Here is a 19,504-nt window from a genome sequence, read left to right on the forward strand (position 1 = left end):
GTTATTCAAATCTGTTTACTTACTGATTTTCTATCTGGATTTATTTCCATCATTGAAAGTGAGGTATTGAAGCCTCCTACTAGTAATGTACTGCTGCGTATTGTCCCCGTAAGTTATGTCAATGTTTATTTCACATATTTAGGTGCTCTGATGATGGGTACATATACCTCTATCATTGTTATACATCTTCCTGATGAACTGACCTCTGTATCATTACACAATGACCTTCTTTGTCTCCTGTAACAGTATTTGGCTTAATGTTTTTATTGTCTGATGTAAGTATGTGTTCCTGTAGAAGAAGAAAATTATAGACACAGGGAAATCAGCAGATGAATTTGGAGTTATGCTGCCAGAAACCAAGAAACTAACAGAAGGTATGAGAAAAGCCTGAAAGAGATCTTTCCCTAGCATCTTCTGAGGCAGTATGACCTTAACAATGCTGTGATATTGTGATTCTAGTCTTCAGAATTGTCAGACAATTGATAACTATTATTTAAGCCATGCATTTTATATTACATTGTTATGGAAGCCTTAGCAAACTAACACAGACATTAAAATCATCATGTGTCAATGTGGTCCTTTAAAAAATAGCTGCAATAAAAAAATAGAGTAAAAGTAAAAAGTTCAGTAAAGGAATAGGTATAGAGCTTAACTTACTAAGATGAAGGGACAATGGAAACGCACTAGCAGATATCAAACTTGTAGATATTACCAACCTCTCTGCCCCACAAGTAAACTCTCAAGGATAATAGAAACTCAACTTGTTTCCATGGTTTCCCTAAGCCAACATGCGGAATGCAGTCTTTTCAGACTGGTTCTTAAAATCCACCAGCTAGCCAACTTACCAAATGAAATACATTCCCACACTATTAATTTATTCATCTCTCTCTTCTTCAAATTTTGTTTTGTCTTTTCTTACTGACAATGGCTCTCCATAAAAAATGAAGCATATCTATATATACAAATGTGAAATGTCTCTGTGCTATTCAATGACCTTAGACAAAAAGATATAGATGATTACTGATATCCGAATTCCTTAAAAATTGTTTTAAATGAGGTTGAATTTTTTTCTAGAATTTAAAATACTTGAAGCATTGCATTATATGGTTCAATTTTGAGGAAATAATCTGTGACCAGGGTAATAGTATGACCTAAAGTACAGAAAGTAAAAAGATTATATATCAGGTATATAAATGGAGGAAGGAAATCAGATTTCTTAATACTGAAGAGTTATTGGAGCACACAGAACGAGGACAAAGAAACTATATTTATTAATGTTAAAAAGTAATTATAAAATTTGGTACAGATGATGCAGCTAGAGTAGGGAAAATCTTACCCAACTGGTATATTCTATAGAACCGAGAGACTCTTGTTGCTAGGTAGTTAATCTAAAACTTAAATGAGAGACAATTGAAGGAGATAATTTATTATTCTCTTTATCATGTGAGGCCTCAAATAAAAATATTCACAAAAATGAGTGTATAGACAATCCCAATCCATGAATGGGGCTACATCAAGATATGATCATAGGAGATGTCAATTCGTTTGTTGGTAAGTCATTGAAAAGTTTAACTCTAGAAGAGAGAAGCACCAGTACTTACACATGCAGGAATACACACAGATGCACATACACAAAAAATGTAATTCTTTACCAAATGTTCAGATATTCAGGAGGATTTACACTCAATTATTTCCTAGTCTACTTACTTGCTTCAGAACCTTTAACATGTTTGTAAGGATTTTTTTTTTTTTTTATTTTACTCATAGTTTATAAACAGTGAATTAGGCTATAAATGAGAGTGAGAGGGATGTGGTAATTAGGATACAGAGAATGATGAATTCAATGAGTGTGGAGAGAAAAAAACCCCAAAATTTGTAAAGGGTAATGTATGACCAACGACTTTGAAGTCTCCACTGTTATAGCACTATACCACATTATTAATGAAAATGTTATATTTTCTCAGGAGGTGTAGTCTCTGGAGTCATTGTATGAGATAATGTAGTAAGTGCAAAGGCAGTCTGGCTCAAATATTCTTTTCAGTTTGTTTCCTACTGTTTGCAAGATAAGTTCTTATAAACAAATTCTGAAAAATGTATATTGGTTAAGTTCACTCTCAACAGGGCTATATTAATGAAAAATAATCCTTTTCCATCACAACAAAAAACCACACTCCATAATAATTAACAAATATATATCAAGAGAGACATGGAGAAAAAAAGTATAATATAATTTTACTCACAATGTATAGATGTTTTCCTCAAAGATTTCTTCTACTGATGTGGCTTTCTTCTTGTGGTCTCTTGGCATTTTGTGAAGTAAACCTGCCTTTTATATCACTTGATTACTTTACCCAAGCAATCAAGCCACTCTTGTCATTTTAGTGAGAAGAATAACATATTCAGCCTTCAAAAAATCCACTGCTACATATGTGCACTGACAAACCAATTACTAAATATCTAATCCTACACTAAGCAAACATGAAATGAAAAATTTGGGGTTTTATAACTTCAAACAAAATCACTGATATGCAATAACAATAGCAACTTGTAAAAACGAAGACAAGGTTGATTTTCACTTAGGGTCCTATGCATTAATGAGGAAACAGAAAAACAGCTAGTTAGAAAAACTGTAAACAAAATAAAAATTATTAAGAGCATAGGAGTGTTTAAAATCTCTCTCCATGATTTCATCTTTTAAGGGTGAAATGTCAGACTATTTGGTCTTAATTTTATGTTTCCCCTTTTAAAGCATGCCCTAAATATATTCTGTGATTTATTATCCCAGAAGTGTTGGCAGTGAGTTGTAGGAGTGGCCAAAGCAAACAAAGGATAAATCTAGATTCACTTGAGGATTGTGGTCAACAGTGGTTGAACTGAAGAAGTCCAGAGCTAGGCTATGGGGATGGAAGAGGGAATTTGGAAAGAGGGAAAAAAGAAAAGAAAGTTATTTTAATCCTCTATGAATTTGATCTGTAAGTTTCAATTAAGAATAAACATTATGGTTAACTAATATATCCGAATTAGGATGGCCAAGGATGGTAACATCGTAGAGGTGAGGGCCATAGGTCAATGGCGAAAGCTTATTGAAGATGAGATGTAAAGGTAACAACAAACAAACAAACAAAAAACTGTGTGCTGTATGGTTTCTCCATGATTCCAAACACAGTGAATATTATTGGCATAATTAGATAAGATGATTGTCAGAGAAGAAAGTAGTATCAGACACCCATTTATTTGTGGTTTGTGCAGGACTGATTTGGGAAGTTGGTGTAATAGGAAGAAAAGTAGATAAGAATATAACGAGATGGCTGCCAGTTAAGTGGTTTGTAAAGGCCTTTGGCAATCAAAGCAAATTATGGCCAAACATCTGGTTCACAGGGAATATGAGAATGCTGAGAATGGAAAACTCCCTCTCAGATGGGCTTCACATCGTTGAGATATAAGTTTTTGTAAACTTCAGTAGCAATAAGGAGATCTCCATAAAGAGATATGAGTAAAGAAGAGATTATTGTGGCTTTCATGAAAGAAAGGTTCTGTAAATGACAGGAAAATGATTCTAGAGAAAAGAAGTCAAAGATCAAGACAAAAAAATAATTAAGGAGAAAAGAATGCAGGTATGGAAGATGACAGGTGCTGAAATTAGCATTTTTACTTTTTGTACTACCTACCATTGAAAGCGGTACTTAATAAGTGTATTTTAGATTCCTCATAGCGGATTTCACTTTCTCCTTTTGTTGTTGTTGTTGTTGTTTGTTTTTTGTTTTTTTAACTAAGCTACCAGTTCGTAATCTCATTACTTTGATAATCTTGTCATTAATGGCCTGATAATCACTGTGAATACTGTCATTAGCTAAATAAAACGAGGTATTTTCTATGTAAAATATGGAATGGAATTTTACAAATTCCTAAAGTGTATTTTTGCCCCAAATACTCTTCCTGAATTTATGCTCCATATCATTAACTTATTTTGGCCTGTACCATTCATTTATGTTTCTAACTATGCAGCTTAGTGTCTACATATTATATGGTTTAATTAATGTATTATTCAAGAGCAAAGTGACAAATCAGTGTTGCCAGCCAGACATGGTGCTGTACCAGATTTCTCATTTGCACAAATATGTGATAATAAACTCTTACCATTTAGATTAAAATTTTTATTTTTATTTTTTATAAGCTGTGTAAATGTGTTTTCATATATGACATGAATATTTTTAGAGGTCAATCTCAGGAGCTGGTGACTTTATAACCTTAAAACTGCAAGGGACATTGATGCCTTTGTCCCAGATAATATTGCCTTCCCCAAAGATTTCCTCCCCCTTTTTGGGGTTCATTGATTTCCTTTTCAATTCTGAAGGCAGTTTGTTTTATCTTCAGCATTTTCACATCTCTGACTGTTACTTTCCTGGCTTGTTTTATTTCATTTTCATTGTGCATAGCCAAAGGCTTTGAAAACCGTAATTTTTATTAAGAGTATAACTAAATATATACATCTTTGAGTAATATCTATCTATAGACACATGGTACTCCCTCATTCAATTCCACAATTTTTATTGTGTTATTCTGCAAAGGTATCCATTACAGTAAATACTACTATTTTTGAAGAACAAATGATACTTTGTAATTTGACAGGAAGAGGTAAAGATAGGACAAGTAATGATTTGTTGCATGGAAGTATATGTTAAGAAAAATGAAAAAAGATATGAAAGTATTTCATATATATATACACACATACATACATATATATATCCAGAGTAATGTAACTAAATAATGTATCACTTGAAATTGAAAGGAAGAACATTGATATTTATTCTAATTCAGTATGTATAAATCAAGATTCCTTCATCAAAACAAGATATACGTTTATCTTTCAATTAAGAGCCTTTCCTTTTAAATATTTGTGAAAATGTTCACACATATACATATATTTTGAGAACAGCCTAATGAATCCATGTGCTCTTTATCTGTGCTTTTGGACTTTGATACAAAGCCTGCTAATTCATGCTATCAGGCAATATGTACAGAGAAGAGAACAACGAATGCGTTATCTCATAGTGTTTCAATAGAAATTCACACAATTGTCCAGGAGATATGAATGTGCACAACAGGATCCACTGCATGGGCAGTGTCTACTGCTCTGAAAAGGGATGTATTAACTATGAACAGTGTAGACAAGTTTTTCGCAAAGAAGCAAATGGTGCAAATTGCTACAGATAAATTAATACCTGTGGTTACCATTTTGGTCACTGTGGTATCTGGGGCTGGATATGTAAGATATAATATCTCAGATATCTTGTGTGGGAGAGTTCAATGTGAGAATGTGAAAGAAATTCCCCATTTGAGAGATCACTCTACTGTGCACTGAACTCACATGAGTCGTGTCACCTGCTGTAGTACTGACTGTCATCTGGGGATGACAATAACTGATATTGGTGAAGTGAAAAATAGCACAGAGTATGGTTCAGAACAAGTGTACATTGACAGGAAGTGTGTTCACATCATTTTGGAAAAGTACTTGTCCTTCTAAGACCTGCAATATGAGAGGAATCTGCAACCATAAACATTAGTGCCACTGCAACCAAAGGTGAAAATACTCATTGCCTGATATAGGGCACTGGAGGTAGCATTGATAGTGGCCCATATCCTGCCCACCCCAAAAAGATGAAAGAGTTGTGCAAAAGGATTTTCTTGATGGTAATTTTTACTTCCTTTTTCTCTTTTGTTTTACTATTCGTTAATTTGACTTTCAATGATACACACAAAAAAGAAAGAAAAGAACAATGTGCAAAACATCATCTAAGAAAGAAGGGCAAACCATTCAAACTTCACCTAAGCTAGAAAAGCAAACTGTTCAAACTTCATCTAATAAAGAAACGCAAAATGTTCAACTTTCAATTATGAACAAAGAGCAAAATGTTTAAACTTTATTTCAGAAAAAAATAGTAAAAATCTACTATTGCAGAAAAGAAACCCAATTCTTAATGAAATTTTTCATCTGTTAATTTTTAATGACCTGGCAGTAGAAATGTTATTGTGTATGTCAGAGATCATTGAAAGAAAATCCCAGAGATCCATTATATTTAAGAATCACAAATATTAACCAACAACTAAAAAGTTACTACTAGAATATTAAAACTTTTCATTATTTTAAGCAATTTTAGTGGTTTGCTTTTCATGAAATTAGTCTCATGTTTCCTGAGCAAAGGCAGACAGGGCCCATGGATGGTGTATGTGCATTTTAATGTTCTGTCTCTCGATTTCAAAACTCCTTCCTTTTTCCAATCTGCTATGTCACAAGAAGGATGGGTGCCTATACAATATAGCTTTTCTTTGCCAGTCGTCTCTCTATTAATGTCTTCCAATGGGGCAGCTAGAGGGAGACTGGAAACCTGAGATAACCGTTTCAGAGCTGTTCATGTCAGTGTTGGCGTAGTAAAAGCTTTTACCTTGGCAGCAGCAGTAGCTCTCAGTCTGCACATGATTTTTATTGTTAAATCAAAAACATTAGACAAATAAAATTTAGCAGAGTTTACTTGAGGAAAGAATCATTCATGAATTAGTAGCATTCAGAACGAGGAGAGATTCAGAGACCTCCACTTAGGAATATGACCATTCAGTATTTGTAGACAAAAATAGTTACTGATGTATAGAAGCACATTGATTGGTTACAGCTGGGCACTGGCCTTATTTGGGCATGATGTCATAAGGCATATGCCTTATGTGGACATGGTCTGATCAGTTGGCACCCTGTGACTAACTGAAACTCAGCTGCTGTGATTGGCTGAGACTCAGCCATTTGTTGCAGGAATATACTTTCAAGTTAGATAGCAGTTTTTTTAAATACAACGTTAAGTTGAACTCTGTTGTGAAGGAATTCAAAGTATGGAGGGAGTTTAGGCCATATTTTTTTTTTAATTTAAAATTTCCCCATTTGGTGAGCTTCTCAGTTTGGAAAGATTGACCAAAACCTTGGGCACTGACATCATTGTGTCACCATCACAATGATCTTGTTTGGTCTCAGTATGGAATTTACAATTCACAGTTGGATTAGTTGAATGTTTCTTCTGTTCTTTTTATATTTTCACTATTCAAACTGTAGTAATATCACTTGGCATATGACAGATGGCTGCATAAGAACATTTAAGACTCTTGAGAAAATCTGGTGCACCAGAGAAACCATCATGATGGCTAGCAGGAGGATAATACAAAGAAAATGAAATATACTCTAACAGGAGCTCTAAATCAGCAAACTGATCAAACTTAAATACATAAAATATGAACCAGAAGAGGAATCTATTTGTTTTAGCCATTTAGCTTGTTTATTGATTTCTTGCAGCTGAATTTCTTCCATACCAGATGTATTTATCCAAGGGCATCAGAAGTGTTAAACATCACACATGCTCCCCCTTGTTAGGCCATCAATAGACAGTCCAAAGCAATCATGTTATCTAAGGACAACATTAGTAAGAAAGTTTCAAAAAGTTTCCTGGGCAACTATAATCTTTGTATTAGAGTCAGCTATATATGCTACCTAATGTTTGAGATAGATTTCTATAATCATAACTTCAATGACATTAATGCCAAGCCAGGGAAAAGCATCCTTCAAAAAGATGCCTATTTGGAAGGATTTATGTCTGCTAGCAAATTCCTCTTTATTCTATTGTGCAAATTAAAAAGTGTGGACCAATGATCATTTTTCAATTGATTATAGAGTGACAGTGGTAACATTAAAATCACTCATCTACATTGGTCCTTCATTAGCCACTTACTGAAACACAGGGTTGCCATGCATATGGTTAAATTATGATTATATTGTTAAATCCTTCACAGATAAATATACATCCTGGAAAGACACAACAAACAGCTCTCTGTGGGATGACTTGTGTATTAACAGTCACCAGTAGGGAAACAATAGTAGCATTTATGAAGGCTCCATTATTGAATCACCGAATGCTTAGTTGTTTACAAAAATTAAACGAATAGGTTACACATCTGTGTACAAATTGAATTATTTTTCCTTTCATCTTCTTATTCAACTTATGGCAGAGTTTAACCGCAAAACTATCACTTTAGTTTTGTCTACCGTTACATTTAAACAAGAAAACTGAATACGTAACTCTAGAAAGTATCAGAAATCATATTTGAAATACTAGTTATAGAGTGAACCAGAAGCTAAGATCATATATGGACTTACATTTCACATGACATCCAAAACTCAGTTAAGTTCCCTGAGGATGCTATCAAATATGACATCTTAATTATTGCATTATCTTGTCATGTATAAAAAGAAAAGAAACACAGAGAAAAGAGTCAAGAGGACAAAAGTTTCATGCAGGTAACTCTTCATCTGTGATCTTGGGAAGGTTGTCTACATCTAGGATGTCATCTGCTTCTCTGAAGAAACCTCCCCGGCCAGGTTTACCTTGAGATCTCCAATGACTGTACAGACCCAGGAGTCTGGAAGTTCCCTCTTGAGTTGAGAGACATGAATCCAAGAATCAAGGCACTTAAGTTTTACTTCAAAGGGGTTTCAAGGGCAGTCTTTTGCTGGCGTTAATTCCAAAAGACTCAATATCCAGGCTCTAGATCATGAATGGTCTAGCAGATATCTGCTGGTGGTTCACAAAAGGCTTCTTTTACCTGTAAAAATATACCTTGGCTTAATCCATTAAGGTCTTGAAATATTGAGTCATTTCAGAGTCCATGAGTGTGAGATACATGAAGTTCAATTATTAGGGGCATGGTCCTTCTAGTAATTATTTCATAAGAGGTCAGTCTATATTTTCTAGTGGATCATCAATCAGTAGTAACTTTGATCAAAGCAATCCATTCGATTCAGTTAGCTCTGCTTCATGCCATTGTGTTTGTAATTCCTTATTTGACACATCTATAATTTTTCTAGCGAAATGAATACCTTAATTGCTGGAGACTTCTCCAGACATGCCCCATAAACAAAACATATTTTCTAATAATGTTTTGCTTATGCTATAGAATCAGGCTTCTTCCATGATAAAATTTTTTTAAAAACAGTAAAAGCATCAAAGTTGGCAATTGAGTAAAATCCCTCTGTAAATGTTCAAGTGATCCGGCAAGTGGCGAAAATGTATCAACTGAGGTTATTTTCTTACTAGAATTACGGGTTTGACAACCCAAACAATGGTTATAAACCACTTCGGCAATTTTAGAATAGTCACACCACTATTTCTTTTTATGATTTGTATCATCTTATCTATTCCATAACGAGTCAGAGTGTGGAGTCTTTAATAATGAAAACTTTAAAAAGTCAAGAAAGATCAGGCAGCCATCAAAGCCTCCATAAGTCTCCACTTAACATTGGATTTATATATTTTTAAACACCAGATTTTTTCCCTCCAAACAAGGCATGTAGCACTGTTTATTAAATAGTTATTATAGTTAATTTGACTTGGATTTATCTTACAAAAATCATTCAAATTGCATATAATAACAATGTCAGTACTAACTGACTTAGCATAAAAATCTGCCAATGCATTTCCTTGGTATTTAATTAACTCTTATTCTACTTGATTTTTGGTTAGTGGTTTTATGAATCAATCAGTCTCTTCATTAGAGTTTTTGGGAATACTTACTTGGTACAATAGTATAACCAGATTTTTAAGACACGCATATAATTTCTGGAACACATAATAACACATCCACAGAAGTATAATTCAAAGAAGGTTTGGACTTACTTATTTGGCAATGCTTTCACATAGTTTACCAAATAAGCTTATGCTTAACGTCTCTCTTTTCACAAAGATAGATACCTGTTTGATGTTTCCAATGGCACCCCTGAAAAATCCCAAGGTTAATTTGAGACTTTAAAAAAAGACTTAATTTAAATTTGATTTCTGAAAATATGTCAAAAATATGAAGGATGTGAAACACTGGACCAAAATAAGATCACAGGCTACTATGTATGGTCATCATTAATTTAATCAAAGTAGTATGTTAAAGACTTCCAAGGCAAATACAGGAAGTTAGTTATAGAAAAATTTTAGTTCTTTCAATAAAGACAATTTTCTTAAGTCAACAAAAAGCTAGTAAAGACTGGAGTGCAAGAAGTTGTCTTAGTAAAACACAGAATCATTGTTTTCTATTGTCTAGGCCATTTAACTAAAAGATAAAGAAGGCTGTGTGAGGTTGCTCATGCCTGTAATGCCATCACTTTGGGAGGCTGAGGCGGGTGGATCACAAGGTCAAGAGATTGAGAGCATCCTGGCCAACGTGGTGAAACCTAATCTCTACTAAAAATACAAAAATTAGCTGGGTGTGGTGGCGCATGCCTGTAGTCCCAGCTACTCAGGAGGGTGAGGTAGGAGAATTGTTTGAACCCAGGAGGCAGAGGTTGCAGTGAGCTAAGCTCACACCACTGGACTTCAGCCTGATGACAAAGTGAGATTCCATCAAAAAAAAAAAAAAAAAAAAGAGAGAGAGATACAGAAAACCCTTTAACAATTTCCTTTTAAGAGCAGACTAAAATTACAAGAAAACTGTTGTTTAACACAAAGGACAAAATTCTAGTTTCATATCAGTGTACTTTTGGTGTTGATACTCCATTTTTAGAAAAACTTATAAATAATTCCTTTCTAAACTTATCTAGCTTAATCACTCATAAAATTCCTTTCACAAGATTCATCTTGCACAAACCTTCTGACTTCCTTATCCATTCAGTTTTTATTGTATACTTTCCCTCTTCTCATTTTAGAATTAGTCATTTTACTTTAGAAGAAAAATTACTTTCTTCTTCCCTTAACAAAACATCCTTATACTTTATAGTTTTTGCATATAAAAACACGTCTTAATGTCCTTGTATACTTGCATAGTTGTTTCCCTTATTATTTCTAACAATTTTATTTACATATAGTAATTAGAATTCTTAACCCTTCGTGACCTTAGTTTCCAGTGAATACAAAAAAGCAAGGAATTTTGAACCGTCTTTCTTGCTAGCAATTTGTAGATCAGCAAATCTAAGAATTGTAATTTCAAGAAATATGTGCTTTCCCAAACCACAATTTGTCAGTGTGGCACAAAACATGTTTACTATCAATTCAAAGTATCTTTTTTTTTTTTTTTTTTTTTTTTTTCTTTTTTTTTGAGACGGAGTCTCACTCTGTCACCCAGGCTGGAGTGCAGTGGCCGGATCTCAGCTCACTGCAAGCTCCGCCTCCCGGGTTCACGCCATTCTCCTGCCTCAGCCTCCCGAGTAGCTGGGACTACAGGCGCCCGCCGCCTCGCCCGGCTAGTTTTTTGTATTTTTTAGTAGAGACGGGGTTTCACCGGGTTAGCCAGGATGGTCTCGATCTCCTGACCTCGTCATCCGCCCGTCTCGGCCTCCCAAAGTGCTGGGATTACAGGCTTGAGCCACCGCGCCCGGCTTCAAAGTATCTTTGATAAGAAACTGTAGATGAGGCAAAATGTACCTGTCTTGGGTTTTTTTGACTGGGCATGAGAATCAATTGTTTGTATAGCTATCCCTCAGCCTCAACTTTCCATTCTTGGTGGTAAGAATGTTAAAACCTTCTGGTACAGGGAGGACATATTTCATATGGGAATTCTATTTTGCTTACATCTATTTAACTCAACTTATTAAAATAATTATGCTTACATTTTTCATAAAGATGAGACATTAAATAACTTGCCATTGTCTTAATTTTCTTGGTGACAAATTTTGTAATATAGTGATAAGATAAGCTTTTTATCAGGAAACCTAAGTAAAAGAAACTGTACATCTGTATTATATTTAAAGCCGAGGACACAGAGGATGTGCTTGTCTTAATCAAACCAAACAAAATTTTTATTTACCAGAGATTACTCAAGACACAAAAACTTGAAAATTTGGGGGTTAGTTTTAATTTTCTTGAGAAGATACTTAGTTTAAAAATGTGTTTGTTTTTCTTTACACCAATTAAATAAAGCTCTTTTACAATTTAATTCTGCCAATATCATAAGAAGATAGAAAATATTGATGCAGGTTTTTTTTTTTTTGGTTAAGCTTTGACAGCCAAAGACCTCTGTGCCAGGCAATGCCCCTGTCCAGGCCTCACTCAGTCCCAGGCTCACTACAGGCATCCTGCCCACTCACCCTGCTGGGCAGTGCCTCACTTGCACACCAGTCCAGATTCCATGCTTGCTGTGGGACCCATGCTCAGACCACAGCAGAAGTGGATGTGTAAGCAAGCAAGTGTGGGGTCCAGCCAGCCACTCCAAGTGCCAGCACAGGAGTAGGCTTTGTATGAGACTTGGGCTGGACCAAGCATGTTGCAAGTGACTCCCTCGGTGGACTCCAGTATCCAGATGAGGGGAATGTGGTGGTACCCAAATAAGAATGTCCATGACCCTAAAGCTCCAGAGGGCATGTTAGTGTCCTAACAGCTCTTTAGTTCCACCACTGGCCACCCAAATGGGTTTGTTAACAGCTCTGTCAGTCCCATTGCTCCACTCTGGCCTGCAGCTCTTGGGCTGGCCTGGCCCTACTGCTACTTCCCACTTCTACTTCCCATCATATAGGGCAGTGGGCTACAGTGTTACTGCCTGCTTCCTACCTGTTTGGCAGGGTCTGAAATTCTTGTCCCACATCAAAGAAGAATGAAATCATGCTGACAACGGGAGGGTGAAGAAGGCAAAAAAGAGGTTTTTGAGCAACAAAACAGCTTTCAGTGGAGAGGGGACAAGCGGGTGGTCCCCATCAGAAGGCAGGTGGTCTGTCTCCCACTGTGGCTGCGTCCAGGGCTTTTATAGGCTCAGAATGTAGGAGTGTGTGCTGATTGGCTTGTGAGTATGCAAAAAAGCCTAAAACAAAGACACCACTCAAAAGTGGACAAGACAATGTTAAAAAACAATTAGGGAAGGGTAGCTGTATGTAAAATAGGTGAAGAGTGGAGCTCGATCAGAGGAAAACATGCCAAAAAGGAAGAGATGTTCTCAATTGGGTCCATGGATTTATCGGAGACTTGTAATTTGGCTTTCAGGATTTCACCAGGGAACTGTCCCTGTCTGCCTAGAACTCTTCTGCCTCCTGCTGCTATCAATATCAATATATATATATGTGTGTGTGTGTGTGTGTGTGTGTGTGTGTGTGTGTATAAAATTCATAAACATATGGACAGGTACAAGAATAAAAAGCTCACTAGTTTATTAAAGAATACCTGTATCTAGATTGTTTTTTCTTTCTGGCTGATGAAGTAAGACCCCCTGCCCAGATGGCCCAAATGCTTTACTTATATCTGTGAAAGTAAGAAAAAGGAAAAGGAAAAAAAAAAAAGACTTTTAGAATGTTTCATTCATCAGTTTCCAAATAGTGCTTTTTAATTTTGTTCTCTCTTCCTCTATGTCATCACCTCTAAATTTCCATTTCCAAACGAATAGCCCTTAGTTAAGATCATGTAGAAAATGTACATCTCAAAGACACAGAGCTATGACTTCAAGGCTAAATATTATAATTTGCCCATTGCAAAAAAGAGGAGTATAAGAAAAAGCCCAGTTAAGACAAGATGGCCAAGAAAATCACCTTAAACAAAGGTAAGACTTGTTATGTAGGTTTAAGCCAATGTGTTCTCCATTGAGAGCATTGCTAATATTTAGTACTCATCATATGCTGCTTGTAAAGACACCTTGACAAATAGAGATTTCCTTCATAGATGTAAATTTTGCCTGCAGAAAGTAGTCGAAGTGACCAGCTGAAAATAGGTCTTATCTCAGAAAGTCTTATTTTGGATACTAATTGGCTAGATGAGCAGTTCTCCAACCTAGCTTGAATCCTTTAGCTAAAAATACTGAGTGAATGGAGTATACTGAATAATAAAACAACCATTTTTTATGGCTGACTACAGCATAGATACTTCTAATCTTGCCTTATAGTGAGACGTTGTCCCATCTTTTGTTTCCTTTCAAGATTGAGTAAAAGACCAATCAGCTGCCTTTTTTTCCCCCAATAAATGGTTTTGGGACATAGAAAAATCATGAAAACAGCTGGGCAAAGTGGCTCACACCTGTAATCCCAGCACTTTGGGAGGCTGAGGCAGGTGGTTCACGAGGTTAGATCAAGACCAGCCTGGCCAAGATGGTGAAACCCCGTGTGTACTAAAAATACAAAAACTAGCCAGGCACAGTGGCAGGCACCAATAATCCCAGCTACTCAGGAGGCTGAGGCAGGAGAATTGCTTGAACCTGGGTGGCAGAGGTTGCAGTGAGCCGAGATTGCACCACTGCAATTCAGCCTGGGAGATACAGTGAGATTTCATTAAAAAAAAAAAAAAGGAAGGAAGAAAGAAAGAAAGAAGGAAGGAATGAAGGAAGGAAGGAAGGAAAAAGAAGAAAAAGAAAGAAAGAGAACAAACGAATGAAAGAGAAAAAGAAAGAAAAGAAGAAAGAAAGAAAGAGAAAGAAAAGAAAGAAAGAAAGAAAGAGAGAGAAAGAAAGAAAGAAAGATCATGAAAATAAGAAAGAGCTGGACAGAGTTGACAGAGTATTTAGTTAGTAGAGGTTTGAGAAAAGAGGTTTCAGTAGACTGAGACTTTCCTATGGGAAAGACGGGGAATTAATGCTTAAAATGGTTGTGTTACTGACCATAGATTCTTGGGCTCTCAATGCAACAGAAATTGACATGAGGCCAAAAGAGTTTTCCCACACAGGGCTTCACTGGAGCTTACACCCAGGCATAAAGGAGGCTGTACCAGAAAGATAATTCCCCAACTCTCCACAGAGAGTTGGTAGGGCTTTTTAACTGACATCAGGGGTCAAGCATGCATGTAAGCTGGCGTGGGCAAAGCAAGTGAGGGGTAGGGTATGCAGGTCAGCATTATCAGCCTGCCATAGTTATCTTGACTGGCCATAACTGGCCACCTGATGGTCTGACCAGTGGCAACAAAGCAGTAAATGAGCTGTTGGGCATTCCTTCCTGAAGTGGGACATTCTGCAACCTTTGTTATCTCTAAGGCCAGTTCCCGGAATTCTTTAATTAAAAGGACTATTAGCAGTGTGGTATGGTGTGGGTTTTCTCATCACTGGAAATGCATGAAAGAATGCTCCAGTGGGGTGAGCTGAAGCTAAGCCCCATCTTTACTCTGTATCAGTTGCTGCAAGGGGATACTTTGTCGGTTCTAGACTGGCTGTCAGGAATAAGTCTCATAGAGCCGAGTGAACTGACCTGCCAGAAGAGCTACTACCTCTGACACAATCAGTAGATTACACGTATTCACATAATACATATTATTAAATTAGATCCACTTAAACATATTATTTTATGCAAAGATGAGAAAAAAGACATAATCTGAGGATCTTTAGTATTCTACCTATAAAAAAGGAGATTCTAATTGTTTCTAAATTCCTTTACAAATTATAAGTCTAAGACACATGTCTATTTACTTCAAATCATCACACTTCGTTATAGAATGGACCAAGCTATGCACATTTGTATGCAAGCACACAATATGTGTAGATTCTTCTGAAAACAGTCATAGTGTTTTACGTTTCCTTCTTAGTCAAAGGCAAAACACGAGAAAGAGGTATACAATAGCATCAGGGAAGGACTTGCCCTAGCTTCTTAATTCTTGCACTGTGGTCAGCAGATAGTTTTATGTACTGCAGTGTGGTCAGCAGAAAGTTTTGTCTATTATTAATTGAGCCTCTGTTGTTGTTTGATTTGCTTCTAAGGCATAATTCCTTTCGTCTCTTCTTCAGGTGTTAAGCCCAAGAGCAATTCTGTTCTTTTTAAGAGATGGGGTCTCACACTCACTATGACTGGAGTGCAGCAGCACAATCAGTTCACTGCAGTCTTGAACTCCTGAACCCAAGCGAGCTCAACCTCCCCAGAGCTGGGGTTTCATCTGTACAACATCATGCGCAGCACTAGAACAATTTTTAATCAATATCCTGAACACTGAATTCTAACTACGAACTCAGAGTCTGCTTCCCCAGGAACCCAACCTGTAACAGTGTGTCATTTGAATGGAAAATAACTATGAATTTAAAATCTCAGGCTTATATCTACTTTGGCCAGTAGTGTCTTCTTTAGATTGTAACCAAGATCAACTGTAGCACAATTGAATAGTTTAAGAGATATCCTCTGGTAGTAATTAGTATCATTAACCAATATGTCTAGGACTTGTATCTCTTGAGTTCTTCCTTTAAATCAGACTGGCCAATGAGACTTTCATTTTTTTTTTATTTCTTATTTTTCATTTTGAGATGGAGTCTCACTCCGTCACTCAGGCTGGAGTACAGTGGCACGATCTTGACTCACCGCAACCTCCACCTCCATGGTCAAAGCAATTCTCATGACTCAGCCTCCCAAGCAGCTGGGATTACAGGCACATGCCACCAAGCCTGGCTAATTATTTTTGTGTGTGTATTTTTTAGTAGAGATGGGTTTCACCATGTTGACCAGGCTGGTTTTTAACTCCCAGCCTTAAGTGATATGCCTACCTTGGCCTCCCAAAGTTCTGGGATTATAAGTTTGAGCCACTACTCCCAGCCCAATGAGACTTTTAAATGACAGTTGAAAGGTTTAGCTAATAACATGTAAACAAAAGTTTTAATGTGATAGTGCATGATCTAGCATGTTCCCTTCTCTTTGACACAGTAAGTAATAATATCAAGATGGAAATCAGTACAAATTAGAGGAATTTTTAAAATTATTCTAGAATTTTTCCTATTCAGGTTTTTTTTTTTTTTTTCCCTACAAAATCAACTTATGTCCAATCACTGCTATATGTACAGGTAAATAAGGGGAAAAGAAGTTAAAAGAAAGAATAGTCAAGTGAACTTTGTTTATTTTAATTACCATTTTTAGGGATTCTGAGAAGCACCTCTTGAAGGATTTGAAATTTCAGTGAACATATCAGTACACACAACAATAAGGTCATATTAAATTGAAACTATTCACTTCAAATTCAGAAAGGATATTTTGAAAGAAAATATTAATTTTTTTAAAGTAGGCATGTGTAGCTCTTCAGTAACATAAAGACCACCTTAGAGTCTTGTACAGTCTGTAAGAATAAGTAAATGTTTGCTAAATTAAAAGATAAAAGAAATGTTTTAAACCTTTCTAGTTTGGAACACTTCTCCCCTACAATGTATTTAACCAATCCCTCAAATTAAATACATTTTTGTATTTCAATATTCCAGTGATTTTTAAAGACACCAATTATATGTAATCTTAATTTGTCCAAATGTTTAGTGTAATTGTTACCTCATCAACAAAGAATTAACTATAATAGCAATTAGAGAGAGAAAAGAGAAACTATCTCCTATTTCACTGGGATATTTTATTTTACAATTATGTTGGTGGTATTAACACATCTCATTGAGAGAGGAGGTGGTTAGATGCTGGATAGGCAGACAAAGAGGGAGGATCTCCAGAAAAGGACAGAGAAAGGCAATGCTCACAGGAACAACCTCAAGACAGCACCTACACTGCCTATACAGCTAATGAAAAGAAATGTAGTTAAGAATTTCCCCTTGTGCCAGGATGTTGCTCAAAAGCGACTGTTCCAACTTAGGCACAGGCACAATAAAGCAACCTAAATGTACTTAACATAACTCATTATAATGTCATTAACATGGCATTAATATTGTTGTGTTAGCCCTCTCTAGGTTTTGCTTAGGTATTCATGGGTAATAACAAACATGAAGTCACAAACCCACAGAAAACTGACTTCTGCCACATAAAAAACACAGAACTCAGCCCCATTTCTGGCAACCTGCTTTCAGGCCCCCCCTCTTTGCTAAGAGCTTTCAAACTGCTTAATAAATCCTATTCCACTCATTCTTTGGTGTCCATGTCCCTTATTCTTCTTAGCTGTGGGACAAGAACTTAGACCTAGCTAAGCTAGGGACTAAGCAAATTGCAACATCATCCAATATTATCATCTTATTTTATGTAACACTGTCATTCTTTCTTTAAGGATCTTGGGTCTATGAGGGTCTGTGACTAAAACAGAATTGATGCTATGTGACTTTCTATGCTGTCATAAAAGCTTCCTCCTGGGATAATCACATTTTGATCTCTATTAAAAAATGTAACAGAGAGCCTTCGAATGACCTCAGTGTGGTCTTGAAGCTGCCCAAGCTAATACTGAGTGAGCTGTCTCTACTCAGGCCTGCCCAAATGGGAGGTTTGACAACATAACAGGCAATGTAGGAAAGGGTACCTGATAAAGAGAAAGGGGAAATTTGAGGGGAGTCCTGTAATTGCCCTCACATACTGGTTGAGGGAATAGTTCATCAACAACCCATATAAGAAGAGTCCAGCTGGAACTTGACAATCTCATTGACTTAGGGGAGATGAAGTTGTAAATTTGCAGAGGTCAAGTGAACTAGAGAATGCAGGAAATAGTACTGATCATTTAAAATCACTCTAGTAATTACCAGTGTAATTTCATTCCTGTCCAGGGACTCTTTCATTTGACATTCCTTCTGCCCTGTACTCTCTTCTAGATAACCATTTGGCTGCCTTACAAGCCACTACATTATCTGTTTCTAACCACTTTATTAGGATATCACTTGCTGTCAATCTCAATCCACTTGTGTTTTTTGCCCTTAGAAGTTATCACAAATATCATAGACATAAATGTCCTTGGAAATTATATAAGCAGATTCAGAAAAGCCCAGTGAGGAAAAATAGAATCTAATTATTTGTCATTTAAATATCTTAAGAAAAGAAGTACAAAACCAAAAATAAAACAAAGCATTCAAGTATCATCCACAAATTTAATGTTGTTTACAGATGTGGTAGAGGATATATTTCTAAAGGTGTTACTTCCTCATACCTTTAAATTAGGATTATGGTTCCAATTCCTTCAAGTTATAAAGTTCTTATTATCAGAGTTATGTATAAAACTAAATGGTTCCAGTAAGTTTTGTGGACAAAAACTTGATCTTAATTCTAGACCTGTCTGTGCTCCAATTGGTAGATTTTTCAGCCACCTGATTAGGAAAACAAAACCAAAGAAATCATTTGGGCAGGGAAACATCCAAATTTTTAGATAGTATAATATATTTCTTAGGGGTAAATATGTTTATTGTCAAGAAAATCTAGATTGAAATATTGTAACTAATCAATCCCATAATTTCTGTTAAGAAATAATTTAGCACTTTTGACATTTTGAGTACATTGTAACATTTGAAGTAACTGGCATTTTAAATTATTTTACTGATTACACTTGTGGTTATAATCACAAGTGTGTAGTTATTTAGTTGAGATAGAACTGCGCTATTTATTATTAAAGCTGTTAAAATGATTTTACAAATTATATTATCTGATTTACCAATTACTTAAGTACTTAGGAAAGTTTTATCATAAGAGAATTAAATTTTTTAATAGAAAACTGAATATTTTATATTTGTCAACATAAGCATTTTTAATAGATTTTGGTTATTTCATAAAATCCTCCATGAAAATTATTGGTAAAAGTTTTTCATATTTATAATAGAGTAAGATTATAGTTTGAACACAAGAGTTTAAGGAAAAATAAGGCTTTTCATTTTT

This window comes from Macaca fascicularis, chromosome 5 (assembly GCF_037993035.2).
Source record: "Macaca fascicularis isolate 582-1 chromosome 5, T2T-MFA8v1.1".
In the NCBI taxonomy this organism is placed as follows: domain Eukaryota; kingdom Metazoa; phylum Chordata; class Mammalia; order Primates; family Cercopithecidae; genus Macaca; species Macaca fascicularis.